Source organism: Epinephelus moara, chromosome 18 (assembly GCF_006386435.1).
Source record: "Epinephelus moara isolate mb chromosome 18, YSFRI_EMoa_1.0, whole genome shotgun sequence".
NCBI classification, from domain to species: Eukaryota; Metazoa; Chordata; class Actinopteri; order Perciformes; family Serranidae; genus Epinephelus; species Epinephelus moara.
The window spans coordinates 38,459,103-38,467,589 of record NC_065523.1 but is presented as its reverse complement, the minus strand read 5'-3'; the positions used below and the strand labels follow the sequence as shown (position 1 = coordinate 38,467,589).

The following is an 8,487-nucleotide window of genomic DNA, read 5'->3' as shown; positions in this document are numbered from 1 at the left end:
TGCTGTACACTGTGCAACAAATGCAGAGCCCCTCCCCCCCCAAGAGCTCTGTATACATCCATGCATTTAACCCTCCTGGAATCTCAAACAGGCGTGTCTCCTTTCTCTCTCAGTCCTCTCTCAAACTTCCCTCACAATTAGTTTTTTTCTTCCCTTTCTTTGCGCCCCCTCCCCCCACTGTGGCCGCCTCTCAGCCCCTGGCAGTGCACATACCACATGCACACACATGCACACACATGCACACACGCTTGTAAAGCACAGCTACACACCCCCTTCCAGCGAGCTCACACTCACTCACTCACAGAGCAGTTGCAGCCCTCTGAAGCCCCACTCTGGTGCCTCCTGCACACACTTAGACACTTTTTGAGCCGTCTAACTCAGGACCAAGACGTCCCATCTGCAGATAGGTAGGAACTCACGGGTTTGTTTTATGAATTCAGTGTCATGCGCAGGGTTTCTGCACAGGAAGACACTGGTGCTACTTAAAGAACATGATGTTCCCTCTTGTCTGTGTGCACATGGGCTCACAGCGAGGTGTGGAGCTGGTCACAGCAGCTTCTTTGTTGCTCAGGAACTTCACAGGACCTGTAGGATTTACAGACCATGTGCTTTGATGAAGACTCTGGTGCTTCATCACAAACATACAGTGTCATTTTTACACTTTTTTTTCTGACTTTAAGGTGTAGTTGGGTTTTAATTTGTGCCTGTGTTATCTGGTGACCTCATGCCAGAGAGTTTATGCATGACAGAGCTTTATTTCTGCAGCAGGAGGTTTTTCCACGCAGGAAGTTAATTGGTTGACATTTTATGCTGATGTAATTTAGGCACTGCACACTTTGTCTTTCTCTGTGTGGAATATGAATGAGCTCTACTTTCGGAAACAGCAGAGGCTGGTTAGTGTGAGCGGAGTGTGTTGATCTGGGCCTGCTTTAAAAAGAGTTTTGAAATATGTAGTTTCTTTTTGCTTTGGCTTCAAATGTTCTTTGGTGGGTGTGTGGAGGAAGTTTGGGGTTGGGAGGCTTCCATTAGTGCACGAGGACTACATATCCCATAAGTCATAGCATGCATTAAATTGACAGAGCTCTACCAGGTGTGTGCAGCAAGTTCAAGGGTCGCAAGCCACAAAGAGGTGTCTGTACGCACGACGCACCGGGACAGGTAGTAAAATAACCCACCGTAACTCACTGAAGTCATTTATGTGTTTTAGAAGAGGATAATTTAAATATGTGCACAAGTGTCAGGACAGGTTTATAGTCAGGGTGCAAACTTTGCAGAAGTCTGTGCATTTCTGTGCAAACAGCAGCGGCTCCAGTCGTCTGCACGCGGCGCAGTTTGACCGCTGCTGCAGCAGGTTGTTGTGTAACGCCGCGCGCTGCGCTGATGTAGTTACACAAGTGTCCGTGATGTGTCGCGGTGACGCTGCATGAATGAGCTCGGTCACAGTCACAGCTTCGTCCTGCTAAAGGCTCAGTCCACCCAAAATACGTTTGTATAATGTCTGTGTGCAGAACATGAGGCGCAGGGACTTCACATTTGATTTAATATGTGGAAGATAAAAGTGTTGCATGTCTTTCCTGACACACTGACAGTTATTGTAGGCAGTCTTTCATGGTTGTGATCCAGGTTTCACTGTAGTTTTCCTGCAAAGATTAAACATGTGGCTTCTGGTCTGATCGTGTTTGAGCTCAGATAAAAGAAAAATCCAAACTAAAAATGACCTTCCTGTTGTTGTGCAGCTGTTTGGATCCAAACTAGAGCTGCAGACTTTAGTCAGTCACGATTTAACACCTGGTTGATTGTTTCAATGATATCAGTCAAATTGTCTCGGTTTTCTTTTTTTTCTTTTCTTTTGTTTTGTCATTTTAAACTCAACATTTTTGGGAAGTTGCAATGAGCATTTTTTATTTTTATTACATTTTTTAGTCAGCAATTAATTGATTTATTAAAAAAAAAAGAAACCAGCAAATGAATAAATAAAAACCATTAGCCGCAGCCCTCGTCCTTACCTCGTTTTTTATTGTTTAATCAACATTTTTGGGAAGTTGAAATTAGCCTTTTTTTCCTACATTTTATAGTCTAATGATTAAACTAAATAACTGTTAGTTGCAGCTCTTGTTCAAACTTTAAAGTTCTCATTATGGTGCTGAAACAGTGACGCTAAGTTTTTGCAAAAAAAAATTACTGTTGATAAAGGAAACATTAACACTGACAAAAGTTCCACTGAAACTAAAACACAGGCTTTAAAAATATTTATTTATTGTTATTATTTTGCATTCTTGTATTTTTCAATGACAACCCTCTTTTTTTCGTCACATCACTCTCGAAGGACTTTGTATCAAAAAGAGCTGATTTCTCCTCAGTATGAAGATTATATGTCAGTCACACTCTCCCTGCCCCCTCCCCTCAAACTCCTCCCCTCCACACCAAGACAGGGACAGGAAGTTGAAATAGGAAGGAGGAAGTGGAAAACCTGTCAGTGTGTAAAAAAAAAAAAAAAAAGTAGAACCTGACGGATAAAGAAGTTTGTCACCAAAAACATGAAAGCGCTAAAAAATAAAATAATAAAAATAAAAATTAAATAATTTTAATGTTTCCTTTACAACAGCAAATTTTATTTTTGATGCCAAAACTTCGTGTCACTGTTTCAGCTCCAGAAAATGTTGATCTTAAAATCACATAAAAAAAGAATATTTGACTTTTTCATTGAAATGATCCTGTTGTATGTTTTTAAGTGAAACTGTAATCCTTTAATTCCATATTTAATCTTTGAAGCTCAACCTTTGTGTCACCATTGTGCCTGTGACCTTGGACAACCTTGAGTTAGTCCCCACAGTGACACACATGGCTCCATGAGGCCTCAGGCTGAATAAATGCAGTTCCTCTGTTAATGATTCTGATAATAAGAGACACTCGTGGAAGACAAACGTCCTCTGTTTGTCTCTTTGTTTATCCTGTAGACATGTAGCAGCGTTTCATTCCCTGACCTTTGAAGCATGGCTGCCGTGTGTGTGATCAAACTGCTGCAGCAGCACAGAGCTGCCACCAGGTGGTGACATCATGATGGAGGACACACTCCATCACTTTGTGCTCCAGCTCTGAATGAATGAATGAATGAATGTCTTCAGTTTAACATGAGGAGTTTTTCTCCACTGTTACAGATTATTTATTATCTGATGTGAAGTGTCTCCATGTGGGAGCTCCTCTTGGTGCTGAGATCATCCTGCACACCAACCGTCCCCTCTTTTGTCCCTGTTGCCCAATCTTCTGCCTCTCTCTGGGTCACTGCCCCTTCACCCTCACACTCCCCGCCCCTGACCGCTGTGTACACACGTGTGCTGCCCACTCACATGTTTATCTCCTCCCACCTCCTGCTCTGCGCCCTCCCCCTTCCACAAACTCACTCTCACCCCCACTCTGTCTCTCTCTGTCTCTGTCTCTCTTGGTGGCTCTGGGTCCATAGGCGGAGGACAGGAACAGGACAGGACACGCACCCTCGACACCACACAGCAGCACCGCAGACATGTCGGACTCCGAGACCGCCGCCGCCCCCGCCGAGGCCCCCGTCCCCGCTGCTTGTGCCACTATCAAGGCTGACCTGGACAAATGGTAGGTGATGGCGTGCACGCTGTGTGAATGTGGTTCTTCTACTTTTTCATGCAGAGAGCACACCAAACTCAGAGGAAGCTCTTGCAATCATTGCTCCACCTTCTGAGTGAAGTTCTGCCTCATGAGGCGCCTTCAAACATCTGTACCTGCGGAGATGATCCGGCTGAAGGTGCAGAGGCTCCGCACAAAAACGAACATCTCAATCGTTAACAAGCTGTGTGAAAACATCACGCTCAGAGCAAATATTACCCAAAATTCGGAGCTGACCCGCGCGCAGCTCTAATGGCGCTTGAATTAGCAGGCAACAGCATCCTAAAATGCGCCATGTCAAAATGGAGTCTCTTCGCTGTGGTCGGCGCCGAAAACCACCAGGAGAGAACAGAAAATGTTGAAATGTAACTGAGTTGGACACCTCGGGTCTCTGCGGGGGGCGGGGGTTATAATAACTTGGGGGACCCTCTGCAAAGGGAGAGTGATTTGGGGATTAATGATGCTTGGCAGCGGGGTGATGTTGGATGCTCATCAGCACGCATGGATGGAGGCTGGGAATCTGCTTGCGTCACTAGCCTCCCTGTTTCCCCAGAATCCCTTGCGTTGTCGCCGCTGTCTCCTCATCGTGTCAGCGGTCAAGGACACCAGCTCGATGGTGTTTTGTAGATTGTTGCCTTTATTCTGTTGCTGCTCTGTGTGTGTGCAGAATGACGTGACACTTCACACATCATCTCTGTAAGAGTCCATTTTGACAGACAGGGTCATGATGGAGGTCAGTGAGCTTTGATCAGATGGATTATCACTGAGCAGAACGCTTCCTGAACACTTGAGGGATGATGTGACAACATGAATCTGCCTGTTTGTGTTGTGTTCGTGCAGAGTGGAGACATTTTGTTGAAGCTTTCTTGTCTGTTCCAGTCGGACTGTCGGGCCTTGATAAGGTGACAGTGAGGGTGTGAAGCCTTCAGATAAGACAGCAGGTTGAGGTGGAGGAGGGAGGGCTGACAGAGGGAGGCGTGGATGCTCGGCTAATCGAGCGCAACAGTTGTACAAGTGCTCACTTTGTGCCCCCTTTTATTTCCTGTCAGAAGACACGTCCATTTGTAGTTACATTTCTCTGACAGGTCTGTGCTCAGGTGTTGTGGGTGTCAATGATCCGTCACTGATGGGTCATTCGTGTTTCCGCAGACATCGTTGAGTCCTGGTGAGGAGCCATATTTAAACTTTACTGCAGCTTGTTAAAGAACAGGCCGGTCTATACTGGGAGCTCTGGCCAAGGTCAGCTCTCTATAGGGCGCTTTAAAGCACCGCACTGTGGGTCAGTGATGATAAGGTCGTCTCATGCTTCAGGTCATAGTTTCAGGGGTGTAACGAGTGATCAGTGATTTAGTATTAGTGATGCAAAGTGGAAATGTCGATACGTATCATCATCTTTAAGATATGCCTTTATTTTAAAATTCCCATGACGCCTGTGTGACCATTTGTGTCCAAGCTCACCTTTTTCCGAAACTCTGAAATTTTCTGACATCATCTGATATCGATCTCAGGCCTCTGAACTGAATGGAATCAAAATGATATCATGGCAGACTTTGTGATATCAGCAAACATCATGTACTTGTCCAAAGATTTTATATTGTATTGCGATGAAACTTGTGATTTACACGCCTGAGCAGAACATGAACCAGTGACCCTTAGAGGTGGAGAGTCCAGTGGGACCAGCATATGGGGACAGACAGGGATAGTGCTATTTTGAATCCTCAAGAAAAGACAAGCGTCAGTGTTCTCAGCCGTTCACTGATCGCCAATATATTTGTCCAAACACCCAACCATAGATCAGGAAACACGACATCAAACTGTTTATTTATCCTCCTGAGACCCTGTGTCCTCATGAGGACGTCACATTTTGGGTTTACTGCACCGTATACTTCATTCTACCGAACTCAGACCTGTTGTCCTCGTTCGTGGACACTTTTTGTGCCATCTAGTGGCAGTAAGAGCACAATACACTAATTCATGGAAAAACAAGATGGCTGCCATCTCTGCCAAGTCAGTCTGCAGCTGACCCCGACACAAAAGTGGACTGAAACTTGTTTATTTATAATTGATGATGTTTGTAGTTTGATTAATTGTAGGAACAGTAACAAGCTGAGACGCTGTTAATTAGAGAGTACTCGTTTGAGGACATTGGGACTTTGACAGTGCTCACTTTTTTATACTCACCAGTTCCTACTGATCCCAAACAGCTAGGAGAACTAAAATGCACACTAAACAAAGGTTTGAGTCTCAGGAGGTTAAACCAGGAAACAGTTGATGCTTGATCCTGTTCGCTCTGGATCCTGGTCCCTAATCTGTGAGCTAGACATTGCCTCTCACTCCACCCACCCGTGTTCCCAGCAAACCTTTGTCACATGTGAGCTGTGGTGACTTTCTGATGCTGTCACTGACCTCTGCTTTGGGAACATGTTGGTCAAATGAGCGTCTTTGAAATGCAGCAGCAGTGAGTCGAGGTAACAATCTGACATCTGTTTAAAGCTGGAGGTGGACATGGTGATCGCTGTAAAAGAAATAAAGGTCTAGAATAGTTTTAATCCAAGTTTATGAGGTTTGAATGAGGGCTGGGCGAACAGCTGAGAACATCGACAGTTGCTCTTTTTTCTTGGGCGTTTTTTGTCTCTTTATTTCGCTCATTAAATGGCCAAACTCTGCATACTCTGCAAACTCTGAATATATTGGCAGTTGCTGGTTTGTAGGGCTGATGGCGTCACATGAAATTTGAAATACTCCCACTTTGACTCATGCACCCGCCCCCTTTCATGCAGCCACTTATGTGTCATACATGTTAGTGATGCGTCGAGGCCACTGTCCCGTCTGGATCTTCCATTTTATTCCAACCTCTGGGAGCCAACTGTAGATTCAACATGGCTGACTGTGTAATGAATACCAGAACTCTTCTGTATTTATAGACGGCACAGACAGACGTGTGTACGAGTGAGGCTGTATGTGCAGGATACCATGACATGTTCCCTGCCATAGATCATGTTACCGCTCCACCTGACACCTGCTCCTTTAACCAGACCGGCCACATAAGCCACAAGCTCACAGTCACACTCAGACTGAGACGTATGGAGGCGGCCATGTTGGCTTCAGGCCTCATGTTGAGGTGATGAGACGCTCTCTGTGCTCAGTGTTGGTCACATGTGATGTTTCCTCACAGTTTCAGGACGAGACTTTCATGTGGTCTGACGGGAGAATTTGTTTTCATGAGACTTTTATTCTAAACAGTTACAGGAGCTGTGACCTTGTCAAGGTCACACAGAGGTGAAGGATGAGCAACAGGCTGTGAGCATGTGAGGTCACAGTCTGGTTTAAAATGTGACACGTGCAGTGTTTTTGCCTTCACATCATTTTAATACTCAAACTGAAGTTTGCTTCCATGCACATGTGTCTGCAGCAGCAGCTGATGTTAAAATGCTGCAGCTGTGTTTCTTAGCTTGTTGATGAAGGCGGGGCCAGTCGTGTTATGTCATGTCTTTCCAACTTTGGTAACTTTTGATTTATTCTTTCCGTATGCCCTGCACACATCTCCACATGCAGTCATTTTTAAAAATGCAAATCAACTTGTTTCAAGTGATTAAAGTGTCGCTCTAACACACAGACCTGCAGCGTTGGCTACGTCTACACACAATATTCCAGTTTTTGTTGTTATTCCAGAATCAGAAATACTTTATTGACCCCGCAGGCTAGACTGATTGATAGGTAGATATATAGTTAAAGTGGAAGAGTTAGAGCTGCTTCTTTGCATCAAACTATACGTTTATCCCCAAAAGTATAAAATAAATAAATATATAAATAGAATAAATGAATAAATGAGAGGGAGAAAAAGGTGAAAGGAAATCATAAATTACAGGTTGAGGATCGTGTAAGTGCAAAACAGTACACTTTAGTTTAAGTACATGTTATATTGATGTACAAACTTTGCAAGGTCCAAATCTGTCGAAAGGTTTTTTTTCACTTACAGCACGTCCCCCTAATTCTTTCATCTTGAGGGTTCAGTCTGTGCTCTCTAAATCAGTGGTTCCCAACTCGTGGACCACAAGTGGGTTTGTAAAAAAAAACAAAACAAAAAAAAAAACACTTGTGGTCCATTTTTTAAATGCAGTGAATTTCCAGCACAGAGCTTTTATTTTGAAGTGCCATTTCCTGCTGTTAAATGAGTGACTAACAGACAGCTACTTGACAGAGACGGCAAACTCATTTGAGGATATGGCCAAACGCTGTGTGACCCTGAACGAATGACTCAGGACAAATGTGGAGCAGTTGGGAGCTTCTGCTCGAGACAACACATGGAGGGACCCTCAGCTGTTGTGAAGGAGTGATTGATTATTTCCAAGGACAGTTGTTGATAATTCAGAAGTCCAACTTTGTTATTTCCAGCCGGTAACAGGCCCATTCCTGAAAGAACAAAGTTTTCTCCTTGTAATGTTGTGACTGTCTGGATATAGACCTAATTCAACCTTTTCAGGATTTTCATCAGAAAATAAAATATTTTTTATTTCATGAGGAGTCACAGGAAGTCCTCAGGCCATAGAGCGTTCAGTTAAAACTATGCAGCTGAGCAGGCTTATCCAGCAGCTGCAGAAGTCAGAGATGTCATATTTTAGTTTGTGTTCTATTGTTCAACAGTTGTTTGATAAACTGCTACTACCTCTTGCACTCCACCCCCATTTTGTAGCAAAAACACCTAAAATGACATACCCAAATTAAAATGACTGTAGCTTCTGAACCGCTCTGACTACATGCATGCATGAGGTCTTGCCAGAAAGAAAACTCTCTTGTGAAAGTCTCAGAAACACTCTAGGTGATACAGAGACAGAGTAATGGGCCTCTGAA

General features: G+C 44.1%; 1 long non-coding RNA gene across 2 annotated transcripts in view; it reads left to right on the top strand.

The window, feature by feature from the left end:
- Positions 1-249: 249 nt before the first annotated feature.
- LOC126405586 (uncharacterized) overlaps positions 250-8,487 on the top strand; it is a 19,420-nt gene continuing 11,182 nt past the window's right edge. The window contains exons 1-2 of one of the 2 annotated variants that reach the window (XR_007571588.1): positions 250-407; positions 3,461-3,606. This is a non-coding gene — a long non-coding RNA (uncharacterized LOC126405586). Of the gene's footprint in view, positions 408-1,140; positions 1,159-3,460; positions 3,607-8,487 lie in introns of those variants that run through there. The other variant, XR_007571589.1, reaches the window with a different exon arrangement.